The 14,493-nt window shown below is 37.0% G+C and overlaps 1 long non-coding RNA gene across 1 annotated transcript; it reads right to left on the bottom strand.

Moving 5' to 3' along the window:
• Positions 1-2,150: 2,150 nt before the first annotated feature.
• Positions 2,151-5,848, bottom strand: LOC113073884 (uncharacterized). The gene is made up of 3 exons (XR_003280558.1): positions 5,589-5,848; positions 3,439-3,536; positions 2,151-3,204 (listed from the first exon to the last, which is right to left on the bottom strand). It is a non-coding gene; the product is annotated as an uncharacterized LOC113073884 (long non-coding RNA).
• Positions 5,849-14,493: the final 8,645 nt, after the last annotated feature.

Raw genomic sequence — 14,493 nt, 5'->3', positions numbered from 1 at the left:
CTCTTTTGTGACGTCTTGTCATTTGAGGCGACAAATCATGCAGCTTGCTGAAAAGCGTGATATTACTTTTCTAAGAGATCAGGCTTAGCTTTCAGCTTTGCTGTTTGCTAAAACTGGTATTTAAAAAATCCCAATGGTTGAATCTAGGGATCAGCGTATTATAGAGACAATGACTTTCGACATAAGCCATTATGTAACCACCTAGCAATGCCAGCAAACACCTAACAACACCCTACAAACCATTCAGAGCACTCTAGCAACACTCTACATACCATTCAGAACACCTTTGCAACCATTCAGTACTCCTTAGCAATGCCTTAAATACTACACAGAACACCCTGGGAATGTCATACATGCCATTCAAAACACACTGGAAACGTCTTATATACTATTCAGAATTATTTGGCAACCACCTCACACCCTAGCAACGCCCTACAAACTATTCCACACACCTTAAAAGCTATTACAAAATCTAGAAATAATTTAGAAATCCCTAGTAACACCTTGATTACTGTAACAATAAAATCTCCATACTCATCGGGAAGGAGGCGGGAACCGGCGCACAATCAAAAACACTTTAATATTCAAAAATAAACACAAAATTAAACACAATTAAAAGCCAAAACATAAAATAATGTCCCAGGCCTGGTCCTCTCTCGTCCTTCACTATAGTCGCTCCAATTTTATATCCTTCCATCTCCTACGTGGGACTCGATACTGGCGGTGGGGCGCAGGTGCAGCTCATCTTCAATCACTACACCTGGCCTCACTCCTCATTCCCACGCCTCTCGGCCCCGCCCCACTCGCCACAATTACCATTTAGAACATCTTGGCAACCACCTCACCCCATCAACACCCTACATATCATTCAAAACACTATGGTAACCACCTCACACCCTAGCAATGCCCCACAAACTATTCCAAACACCTTAGCAGCTATTTCAAAATCTAGAAAACATTCAGAAATCCCTAGTAACACCTTGTATAGCATTTAGAACACCTTGGCAACCACCTCACCCCCTAGCACCCTAGCAACCCTATGTACCATTCAGAACAATCTAGCAACACCCTACAAACCATTCAGAACCCATTAGCAACCATGTCACACCCTAACAATGCCCTTCTTTCCATTTGGAACACCCTTGATACAGTGTAAACACACAGAGTACATACAGAATAAGAACACAATACAAACCATTCAGAACACCTTAGCAACATCCCACAAACATTTATAACACCTTGCCAACCACATATAACACTCTAGCAACACCATACAAACCATTCAGAACACCATAGCAACACCCTACAAACCATTCAGAACACTCTAGCAACACCCTAGAAACTATTCTGAACACCACAGCAACCACTTGACATATTAGCAACACCCGATAAACATTCAAAACACAATATCCTACATACAATTCAGAACACCATAACAACACCCTACAAACTGTTCAGAACACCTTACCAACCACCTCACATCCTAGCAACACCCTACAAACATTTAGAACACACTGTCAACTATAAAGAACACCATATCAACATTTTACATACTGTTCAGAGCACCCTAGCAACACCCTACAAATTATTAAGAGAACCTTAACAACCACCTCAAACCCTAGCAACACCACACAAACCATTCTGAACACCACAACAACCACCTCACACCCTACACACTATTCAGAACACCTTACCAACCAACTCACAGCCTAACAACATCTTACAAACCATTCTGAACACCACACCAAACACCTCACACCCTACACACTATTCAGAACACCTTACCAACCAACTCACAGCCTAACAACATCTTACAAACCATTCTGAACACCACACCAAACACCTCACACCCTACACACTATTCAGAACACCACACCAAACACCTCACACCCTACACACTATTCAGAACACCACACCAAACACCTCACACCCTACACACTATTCAGAACACCTTACCAACCAACTCACAGCCTAACAACATCTTACAAACCATTCTGAACACCACACCAAACACCTCACACCCTACACACTATTCAGAACACCATACCAACCACCTCTCACCCTACACACTATTCAGAACCTACACCAACCATTTCAAACCCTAGCAACTCCCCACAAACCATTCTGAACACCACACCAAGCACCTCACACCCTACACACTATTCAGAACACCTTACCAACCAACTCACAGCCTAACAACATCTTACAAACCATTCTGAACACCACACCAAACACCTCACACCCTACACACTATTCAGAACACCATACCAACCACCTCTCACCCTACACACTATTCAGAACCTACACCAACCATTTCAAACCCTAGCAACTCCCCACAAACCATTCTGAACACCACACCAAACACCTCACACCCTACACACTATTCAGAACACCATACCAACCACCTCACACCCTACACACTATTCAGAACACCATACCAACCACCTCACACCCTACACACTATTCAGAACACCATAACCACCACCTCACACCCTACACACTATTCAGAACACCATAACAACCACCTCACACCCTACACACTTTTCAGAACACCATACAAACCACTTCACACCCTAGCAACACCCTGCAACCCATTCAGAACACCTTCCATTCGGAACTGGTATTCAGTGCCCTGAATACCATTTAAACCACCTCACACCCTTGGCTTTTTGAAGGTGAACCACTCAAAACACTGAAGCTGCAGATAAACTATTCAAAAATACTGTTCTACATATTGCATTAGGTATGTTTCAAAGAATCTCAAATATTTTACCACAAATGGTATGTTGTTCTAATTAGTAAATATGCAAAATGAATATCATCATTCATCATTTCAATACATAATAAAAGTATTCTCATAAGTCTTTTGTTACTTCACACATTCTATGGGTGTGATTTAGGTGTTCGGAGATCAGAGAAAGGGATCTTGAATACAATCAAAAAATTATATTTGGAAACTCTTAAGACCTCCCTAAAGACATTGTATAATTCTGAAGCCACTTTCTGAATTCAGATGACTGTGGGATGGTTTTGTGCTAGTTTTACTGCAGGTTCTCTTGCACTATGCAATGTGCTGTTGTGAAACAGCTGCTCGAGTGAAAGAGGAGACTCTGGCCTTTGCTCTGGGGCAAGTTCTTATGTATGAACTTTCTGTATCTTCCACACTTGCAGCAAGTTTGATCAGATTCCACATTCCAACACATTCTGAGAAAGAGAGCGTAAAAAAGGAGAGTATTTAGCCCTGTAAAGGATTATTCAATTGTTGATAATTCATGAACCTATAATGCAAGTGCTGTTAGCACGGCTTAATTTCTCTGATCGATGATGATAATGTCTGTCTGTTACAGTCATGCATCACAGCCAAGAGTCTAAACAGATGTGACTGATCACCAGAATGTTAAAGAGGTAAGAACATGTAGCGAACATTTACATACTCACTCAAGAGACGCAGAGGTGAAACAGACAGATGTTTGGATTGGGCTCCGGGATCCCTCAGATGCATTTTCCCAAATTCAGACCAACACACTAAAGCAAAGCTGTGTGAAACGGCAGAACATTGGGCTCATCATCACTGAACTTTCTGCAACTCTTTTTACATAGGCTATTGAAACTAAAAAGTCCAAAATAGCCACACACACACACACACATACACGCAAACTATAACACTATTTCTGAAGGCATTCAGTAGCTCTGGAGAAACAGATCAAAATGTATTTAAATAATTTAATCATCATTCTCAGCAATTATTTTCCTCCACTGTCCTCATCATGATCGTTACATCACAAATTAGCTCATAATACATTTTTTTAACACCTTGGCAGCTGAACATAGCAGACCTCATTTACATACATATACATACAAATACTTCACAATATCACTGTTTTTGATATTTTTATCAAATAAATGTAGCCTTCAATATAAATAATATATATTGTAAAAATATAAATAAATATATATTTAGTCTTGCAATGTTAACTTATATTTCACTTAGGAGTAAGCATAAAGTAATTGAAAGAGGTGCAGAGAGCTTGAGTAAGCAGTGACATTTAAAACAGCACAGAGGAAGCACTTTAAAATGAGCACACACATACATTACATACTATTTGTGTGTGTGTGTGTGTGTGTGTGTGTGTGTGTATGGGCCTGCATCTGTACACATTCACACACATATCTCTCCTCAGCATGGGACTGCTGTAACTACTAGGGTGTTATCTAGTTCTACAGAAAGACCTATAGTTTGGCATGATACAAAGCGTATTTGAATTCAAGAAACACTTTGTGCTTCCCTCTTATATGGTCTTACAATAGTGTTAGGAGAATTTCGGGACACTCCAAGTATGGAGGGAACAGCGTGTCCACTGATCTGATAGGAAGCAAGAACAAGCCATCAAAGCCCACTGTTCTCTACACAGAACAGATATCTGGAGTATGTGCTTGAAAAAAGATTGTGTGTTGGACCTGGATTGAATCTGATGACATTTTATACATTCTATGCTTATTTGGGAAAAAAAATCAGTGAAATGGATTTCATGGTAAGATGTGTTAAAGCAGAGCTCCTAGTACTACATACCTTGTTAATGACAGGTGTTCGAATTCTTTAAAGTAACTTGAGAGCAAGGCTGCACAACATCAGTCAAGAAGTGACATGATTCAGCAAAATCAACGGAGGTAGCCAGCATTGCATTTATGGTGTGTTTATATTTGGCTTGGTTCAATTAAAACAAACTCCATGAGGTTGCTCTTTTAGTGTGATTAATTTGAATAAGTGTGAACAAATGCTCTCTTGGTTCTTCCAAATGCACTCTTGGCATGGTTCAATAGAAATATGGACACAACACCGAACAAAGACATCTAAACCAATAAGATGTTCCAAGATGCGACCCTAAACACTAGAAGGCTCAAGCATACCTGGTTACCAAAATACCAAAGTTACTGCAGTTAATGTTAATATGGTACACCACTGACATCGAATAGTATTTGGCACAGACTTTAACCAGTTTAATCAGTACGACATTAAAACCAACCCTATTTACTCTAATAGACGCAACTGGTCATATCGTGAATAATTCATCAGTGCATGTCATTTCAAAATATCTCTTCTTAATTTCACATTAAATCTCATTGTCGGCTGCCATCATTAAGCCTTCTCATATTTTAACCCCTCCCGTCCAATCACCGGACCTCATTCTGGTACTGAACGCCCACTATGAGCCAAACAATTCCAGATGTATAAAATGAAGTCCCACCCAACATTTGTCTTGCTGAATATCCATCATCACTCGAAAAATAAACAGGCTTGTGAATGCCATTTCACTTTTGCACTTTTAAAAGTGAGCAAAAAAGTATGAATTGTGCTCCTTAATAAAATAAACTTTAATCAGATACAAATGTGATCCCACAGAAACTTGTAGCAATGAAACACAACAGTGCTGAATGTAATCACTCAGAGAAAAATCCCTCATAACCATAAACACCTTTGTCTTTCTCAGTTTTTCTTACGGCCCCTGTCAATGGTGGCTTATTCTGTCTTTGATTCATTAAGAAAAGAGTCTGTATGTTTAAAAGAAGGAAGTCTGGTCGAAACTGACCTTAAGAGAACAAAGAGCCCAGAGAGCCTCCAAAAGGATCTGTCAGCTGATTCACACACCAATCTTTTCCCTATCTAATCACTCTCCTCCCTAATGTCTGCGGGGAATGCTTCGTAATGATACAGTGTCCAGAATAAAACCTCCTTAAATCTCTAGCACATCACTCACTGTTACTCACTATTATGGGAAAAGCATGTGTAATCTTTGTAAGGATGCCAGTAAATGTCATTGCTTTAATTCCTTATCCTTAAAATTCCTGAAAAAAGATAAATAAAGACCAAGAAAATTACTTGTCAAGCACAAGTTTTCTTTCCTATGTCAATGTATTTCATATTAAAAGAGATATTAGTTGAGATATGTGATTAGTACGTTTTGTTATCCATTTATCCAATTTTTTGTAATTTTTTATGTATTTTTATACCTCACAGCTACAAACCAAGGCTTGCAACTTGATAGTTGGTTGTGGAGGGCATTCTTATTCTAGAAAGCATATGATTGGGCAGAAATCTGTGTAGTGCAGGATGAGTCACCAATATTTATGCTCCTTTCCTCGGGAAGACAAAAAAAACATATAAGGAAATGTTTTATCTACTAAAAGTTTACTTTGTCACTTTGGGATACTAGATGCAGTAGATGGCCTGAGAGTAATGTAAAGTTAAGTGAAGTAAAGTAAAATAAAATATTATATTTAATACATATTAAAATAAATTACAATTATTGTACTTTGAATTAAATTTATTTCAGTAATTCAACTATAATTATTTATTTCTTTTAAAGCACTGGACTCAGTGTAACCATGCAATGTGTATTGAAATCTGTATATCTGCTAAAAGTAAATTTTGTCATTTGGGAAAATATATACAGTTGATGACCTTGAAGCTAAAAGAAATGGAGTGAAAACTCAGACAGATAGATAAGCATGTTCTCATTTTAACTGCATAAAATATTACTTTTAAAGGGGTCATCGGCTGTCCATTTTCCACAGTTTGATATGATTCTTTAGGGTCTTAATGGAAAGTCTATAACATATTTTGGTTAAAATTTATCAGTCGTAGTGTAAAAAAAAACCTTTTTACCCAGTCAAAAACAGCTCTGTTTACAGCAAGCCGTTTTGTTGCATGTTCTTTTAAATGTTAATGAGCTCTGCTGACCCCGCCCCTCTCTTCCGAGCCACTCTCTGAGATGCTGTAAACTTTAGCCGCATTTATTTTGAAACTTGCTAAGTAGCACATTAATAGGAAAGGCGATTTGCAAAGATTTATATATAATAAAAACACTGTAATTCTTCTGTAGATGAAGCTGCATCACAAATTATTTGCATGAAAATAGACATATTTAGGTAAATCGGGGGCACATTCCTTTCAAAAACAAAGCAAATTCACTGTGTCTTCATCGGCTCAGATGTCAGGAGTAAATGAAAACTGCTATGTTCATTATTACAACCAAAACGCTAGGCACGTTATACTTTCACTGAAGCAAGCAAACGATCTCGGCGTCAGCGCGGAAAGTGAGGAACTAACTGATCTCTGCTTCATTACAGTTTGCACATATGTTTTCGTCGCGAACGTTGATCTTCCTTCAAAACAGCTGGTAAAAGAGTCGTGCGGTAATGCGCGTCATCACTTCGACATGGAATTAGATATGGCTTTTGTTAACACAGCGCTCGTCCCGGGTCGGACCCCGCAATGTTACTAGGTCCCCGACCCGGGTTCAATTCGGTAATCAAACTCGGGACGTGGTTGCTTTCACACAGAAGGCGACCCGGCAATGTTCCGGAAATATTGCAGGTCTGACGTGCAGTGTGAAAGGGCTTTCAGAGCAGGGCTGTGATAAAACCAAAGACTGACCACTGTCAATCAGCAATCATGGGAGGGGCCTGTGCAGAATTATGTAATTCTGCCAAGAATCTGTGATAGGCTTGATATGAGAAAGGGGTTTGGATTTATTGAGACTTTAAAAAGCCACTGGGTGGATTTTTATCATTATGTGTGGTTGTGTACACACACTGCCAACACACATTTCAGTTCAAACAACATGTAAAAGTGTTTTTTCCAATCGATGACCCATTTAATAAAATTTAAAGCACTGAACTGTCTAAGCTCCTGCAGAAAACTTTTTTTTTATCTCTGTGCGGAGTTGCATTTAGACATATAGAAATATATATTACCAGTCCTTTAAGCCTGTAGCAGCAGGAATGTCTTACATAAACTTGTGCTATTATCATCGCAATGATTACGGGTTTGAAAGAGTGGCGCAATAGTGCTGATTTATGCAATTTGCAGGGAATTGGGGCAGATCTACAGCAACACGGTGAGAAAACCAACGCGACTTGCAAGGGTGACAACTCCGTTATGCACATATGCAATCACACTTGATAAAGCAAAATATTAAACATCAGCAGAAACGCTATACTGAAAGGGTTTCCAAGGAGAAAATACTTGCAAAGTGGCACTGAAGTTTTTTTAACTGCATTCCATTTGAAGTGTTTGACCTTGCTTAATAAAAAAAATAAAACAATATGCTTTTATAGAACAGAAAGCAGACTGAAAAAGGGAAGAACGTGGTTCCCTTTTCTGGAGAATGTGGTTGAGATAACTGAACTGCAATTTAGTGTGGGTTAGAGCTGTGTCACAGTGACATACTAACTGAGCAGCTCATTCACAGCGAGTGGAGTTTGAGCCGGGGGAAGTGACTCTATTAGAAGAGGGGAGAGAGGGAAACTTCCCTGACTCTGTAAACAGCAATTACTGTTAAACAGCTGCGAGGTGCACTTAGCAACAAACACATGTTTTATCGTGCTAAAGACACCTGCGCTGGTCAGAGCTATATTAAAAGGCCATTATGGGGTTAGATGCTGGGATGAGTCATCTGGGTCAATATGGATAGTAAACATACGCACACACGTCGTGTACCTCTCACGGTTACGCACAACTCCCTGCTGTAGATACACCAAAACAAACACAAGTGTCTATCAAATGACAGTACCTGTAAATTCAAACCAATCTGAGTTCATCGCATTACAGTAATGAGAACCCATTTTTTATTATTATATACACATAGACCTATGCTACTGGCCAAAGTTTGGGGTCAGAAAGATTTTGTAATGCAGTAAAATATTTTGAAATAATTACAAAATAAAAAAGCTGCTTTCTGTTTGAATGCATTTTAAAATGTTATTTATTCATTTGATTCAAAGCAGAATTTACTCCAGTCTTCAGTGTCATGTGGTCTGTCAGAAATCATTCTTATATGCTGATTTGCTGCTTGAGAAACATTTCTTATTATTATCAGTGTTGGAAACAGATTTGCTTCTTTAATATTTTTATTTTAGGATTCCTTAAAAATAGAAACACTATATATATATATATATATATATATATATATATATATATAGTAATACATTACACTCTTTTGTTGTTGTTAATGTATGAAAAGGGGCAGATTTAGCGATTTGCTAAAAACTCATTTTGTGTTCCACAGAAAGTGTCAAATGTAGTGACTCACATGAGGTGGGTAGATAAGGATAGAAACTTCAGAGAACCATCTGCAGAAGAACTGTTTGGAATTTCTGCAAACGTAACAAGTTCTCAAATTTCAAATTGCATTAAAATCTGATGGGGAATGAATGATGAATGAGCATGACACTGCAGCCCATTTATGTGGCATTTTAAAGAATTAATGGTGGGGCTGTGAGAAATTTACAAAATGTGCATAATGAGCATGTGGGGGGGGGGGGGGGCTGCATAAGTGTGAAAGAAATGCATGAGAAAGTGTGCACAAGTGTCGCTTGGCATTCATCTGATAACAGACTTCACCCATGGGCTCTGCTCCACCCCAAACAACTATTTTACTACTCATGGTTTCATTTAAGAGAGAAAAGACGCTCTTATGGACTAAAAAAATATGCATACAAACATGAAAGCAAACACATGCGGATGCATGTAAAAATACCAGAACACAATGAAATTCCATACCTGAGAATGCACACATCAAAACTCATCTGTCACCACAGGCATGCAAGCTAAAGAAAACATCATAAGTCAACAAAATCTTCAGATATGAGCCATTAGCTCTTTTCCAAACTTTTGCTGCAGACATAAGCAGCCGCCAGACATAAGTCCCACATATGGGATCGGTTTAGTGCAGTTTACATCGGCTGCATGATGCTAAGCTAATGCTGTATTCCTATTCACAAACACACAAATATTAGGCACATTTATGCATTTCTGTGTAATTAATCATGAAATTTAGTAGTAGGGAAGTAGTTTCGGAGGGAAAATTGTTTCTACATCAGTTGTTTCTCTCTTTTTTTTCGGTGAGGGTTTTAGAACTGTTTCAGTTCAATGTTTACATGTAACACTTCTGTGAAGAATCCATTTCCAAGAACTTTAAGGATATTGTTTATATTTTATTAAAATGTTCCAGGACATTTTGATGCCAAAGAAAAAAGAAAAACAACAACAATAACAAAAAAATGTTCATTTGGGAAGAGTCACACCTGGAGGTGGGGTGAGATGAATAGATGTTTCAGGGCGTTTCCGTGACTTTCGGCGGGAACAAGAGCAAGTTGTACTAAAATGAAAGATTGACAAACGCTAGCACAGATCCCTGAGGGCGCGTTGAGAAGCTCCACAGGTTGGGTTGTAAATGTAAAATCAGAGTATAAACTAAATGCGTTGCTCAATGCACCGCAGAACAGATCCTAGTGCCAATGAAAATACAGGAGTCGCATAATAGGTCACGCCTTTGATATTTGTGGGTAATGGGATTGGTGCTATGACGCACCAATGATTGGCTCATTAAATAAAATCATACAGATTCATGCTGTGACATACAGGAAAAAGGATTGATAAAATGTTGTTGAAATGCTACTGTCAGAACAAATCAGCATAATAATTAACATAAACCGCTAATTATTAATTTATTTCATATTTGTTAATATTTGGAATAATATATATATATATATATATATATATATATATATATATATATATATATATATATATATATATATAACAATTATATTATAAATAATAATAAATATAATTGTATTTTATAAAATTTCATTTTGCATTACTTCAATATGCTATATAATATGCTATGCTATGCTATAATATAATATAATAATACACATATAATATAATATAAATGTCACAATATGTTAACCCCCCCCCACCGAAAGAATAAAAAAATAAAATAATAAATAAACTAAAAACTAAAAGCTATATAAATAATAAACAATAAATTAATAAAAAAAATATATAAATAATTGAATATAATATAATATAAAGTCACTATGTATTGGGTAAGATACATTTTAAATTAAAACAGTAAAACAAATAATGGAAGACAAAACATTTAATGAAACATAATTGTATATATATATTTAGAAAATACTATATATATATATATATATATATATATATATATATATATATATATAAATAATTAGTAACATATACCATTTCAGTGCCCTCATAATCACATGTTTGCTGTGTATAAAATATCAACAAAGCACTCTGTGACCTCTAGCCTCTTTAAATGGCTCATAACAAATAAATATTTGGCATAATCAAACCAGCATGTAAACATAAGCCATGTCTACGGTAACAGAGTCATAGAGATGTACACACTCGGAGCTTTGTTTACATCCGAGGACCTCTGCTACTCACTCAACAGCCCAGTCGACACTTACACAGAAATTCAGTGGAAGTAACAGCCTGCTGCTTATCTCTCACTGCCTCACTCTTTTTCGCTCTTTCAGTGTGTCTCGGGTTCCAGGGAAGCAAGAGAACGTTATGAAATGTGACTGGGGGCTGGGAGTGTATCTCTGCTGTGCTGACCATGTGTGCGGCTTCAGGCGGCTGCTCCCTGTGAAGCATTTCATTGGAAACGCACGGGGCCTCAGTTATCATCTGTTGAAAGGATTACAAGCTCCACACAGTCTGGTGCAAAACAATTCGCAACTGCTTTCATTCAGAGGAAGGCCTCAAAAACATTTTCCCGTCGATCAGTAGTGCAACGACCAAGGTTACTGATAACACAGAAACATTCTTGGAAAATGTCAAAACCCCAATAACAATATACTATATTATTTACACAAGCTAGACTAGCAACCTTCCTTCACCTCTGCTTGTCCTTTCTTTTCAATGGATATATAGTACAATGGTAACCGCCCACTGTTTTATAGTGGCTGTGGTATTTTTTCACATTAAATTTTCTCCATTATGATTTAAAAACAAAACAAAACAAAAAATCTACATTTAAAATAATAATAATCTTAATAATTAAATTCATTAATGAGGTAATTAACTACTCATCCCATGAAACATAGTAAATGACATAATAGATCAAAGTAATAGTATTAAATAAAAATAGTTTTATACTCGTTCATTATAAGTATTAGAAAAATATATTTTGATATAGTTTATTATAAAATTCAAAGAGTTGGTATGTCGGTTAGAGTTTGTAATGTGCTTTAAAGTCTTTTCTGCTCACCAAGGCTGCATTTATTTGATTAAAAAATACAGTAAAAGCAAGAATATTGTGAAATATTATTACAATTTAAAATAACCATTTTCTATTTGAATATATTTTACAAGGTAATTTATTACTGTGATCAAAGCTGAATTTTAAGTATGACTATTTTCCAATCCAATTTTAAAGCAACATTTTAGCAAAGGCTCATGTTCAAAGTCTCCTAGAGTTACTGTAAACGGTTGAGTTTTACTGTTTTCGAATCCATTCAGCCGATCTCTGGGTGGTAGCACTTTTAGCTTAGCTTAGCATAAATCATTGATTCTGATTAGACCGTTAGCATCTCACTCAAAAATGACCAAAGAGTTTCGATATAATTCCTATTTAAAAGTCGGCTGTGTGTGTGTGTGTGTGTACAAATAAACAAGTTTTTAATATTATATAATATATTTAATATTATGTTTTAATAAACATTATTTCTTATTATTATTAATGTTGAAAACACTTGTTAAGTGTTTAATATTTGTGGAAACTGTGATACATTTCAAGTCTTTGATGAAGAGAAAGTTAAAAATAGCTATATATATATATATATATATATATATATATATATATATATATATATATAAATATATTGTGTGTGTGTGTGCAAATATATGCAGTTTGAGAGTGTGGTCAGGTTTGATTAGATGGTAACAGCGACTTTAGGATTGTGGAAAGTGTAACTAATCAAAATAATTTAAAAGTGAGAAATATATTTCTACAGAAGTATATATCACCAATTAATACACCCTGGAGTTCCCAGTAGGTCTGTCTTGGCTAAATCTAATCTATTTCTCTATGGAGAAAATGAGAGGCTCCAGAACCCTAGAGCTGCTCTCAGGTCTTGTTTCTCACCTCTCCTCACACTCTATTACTCTCAAATGGCGTCAACACACAGGCACAGCAGTGGAAGACGTGAGTTCTCAGAAACCATTGGTAGGTGATCCATTATAAGCTGGAATCACGGGCTGGAACCACTAACATTCTTTCTGAAAGAGCTCACTTTTCCCATGGTGTCCTTCACCGCTCTTTTCTCCTCTCCCTCCCTCCCTCTCTCCAAGCCTTCTTCTGAGCCTGCACAGCTGTCTCCACAACCAAACTCCAGATAAGTTTTTTTTTTCTTCTCCATGAAATATGCAGTCTGATTCACTGTCTCTGAATTCCAAGGTTTGGTGGAGCAGGACACACGCCAGGCTCCAGTTTTGGGTGTTGCCCAAATGCATTACCGTAAGGGTCTAATTAGCGGGATTGGGTCATTTTTGCTATGCAGTAAATTTCCATTTCACAATTTTAATATATTGGATTCAATATTAAACTTAAGAAGGTGATGATGGAAATCATATTAATTTCTTTTATCCAAATAAAGGGAATATTTTTAGACTTTACAGAGTTCAAAAGGTAACAGGAATCACCTACTTTAGTCATTTGAAAAATAAATGTGGGATTGGCAAACGGGAATGCTTATATTTAACCGTTGTGTCTTTTAACCTAATGCAGACAAATTAAATCATCATCGAGGTTAGCTTCTATTTCTATTTGTAGCACAACTAAACAATTACCGCACATTGTTGCTGAAAACAAAAGGTCTGCACAAATAGGTCAAATCAAGTTATTCATAGATGCAGGAGCTGTTTTGGGGGTTTCCACCTGTATAAAAAAATCTGCATTAATATGAATGCATATACTCTGCACAACCAAATGCACAGAAGCAATATCCTGACATATATTCTCATGTGTTATATTAAAAAAGACAAGAAAGGGTTATAAGAATGTGGCATGCATATGCAAAGAATTATTAAAATAAATATATTAAATATAAAACAAATACAACTAAATTAATACACATGTATTTCTTTATTTAAAAAATTGTTAAGATTTTAAAAAGATTTGTTAAGGTTTTTATAAGAAGTCTCCTTTGCTCAGCAAGGCTGAGCATATAGTAAAAACAGGGATACTTTGAAACAAAATGACAATATAAAATAACTCTGTTAGCGGTCACACTAACAGATCTATAACTGAACCGTGCTCTGGCCCTCCTCTTCCAACCGAGGCAGGGACTGCTAACAGAGCGATTACACTACTCAAACGAACCAGGCTTTGGGGGTCAAATGCGATCTGCCACGGTTAAAATATATTTGAATATATTTCCATCCATCCATCATCTTCCGCTTATCTGGGGCCGGGTCGCAGGGGCAACAGTCTAAGCAGAGACGCCCAGACTTCCCTCTCCCTAGCCACTTCCTCCAGCCACCCTACGGAGAAAGCTCATTTCGGCCGCCTGTATCCGGGATCTTGTCCTTTCGGTCATGACCCACAGCTCATGACTATAGGTGAGAGTAGGAATGTAGATTGACCGGTAAATTGAGAGTTTTGACTTATAGCTCCG

The sequence above is a fragment of the Carassius auratus genome, unplaced genomic scaffold, assembly GCF_003368295.1.
Source record: "Carassius auratus strain Wakin unplaced genomic scaffold, ASM336829v1 scaf_tig00013167, whole genome shotgun sequence".
Lineage (NCBI taxonomy): Eukaryota > Metazoa > Chordata > Actinopteri > Cypriniformes > Cyprinidae > Carassius > Carassius auratus.
Note: the sequence above shows the minus strand (reverse complement) of the source record. Positions and strands in the feature narration are given on the sequence as shown.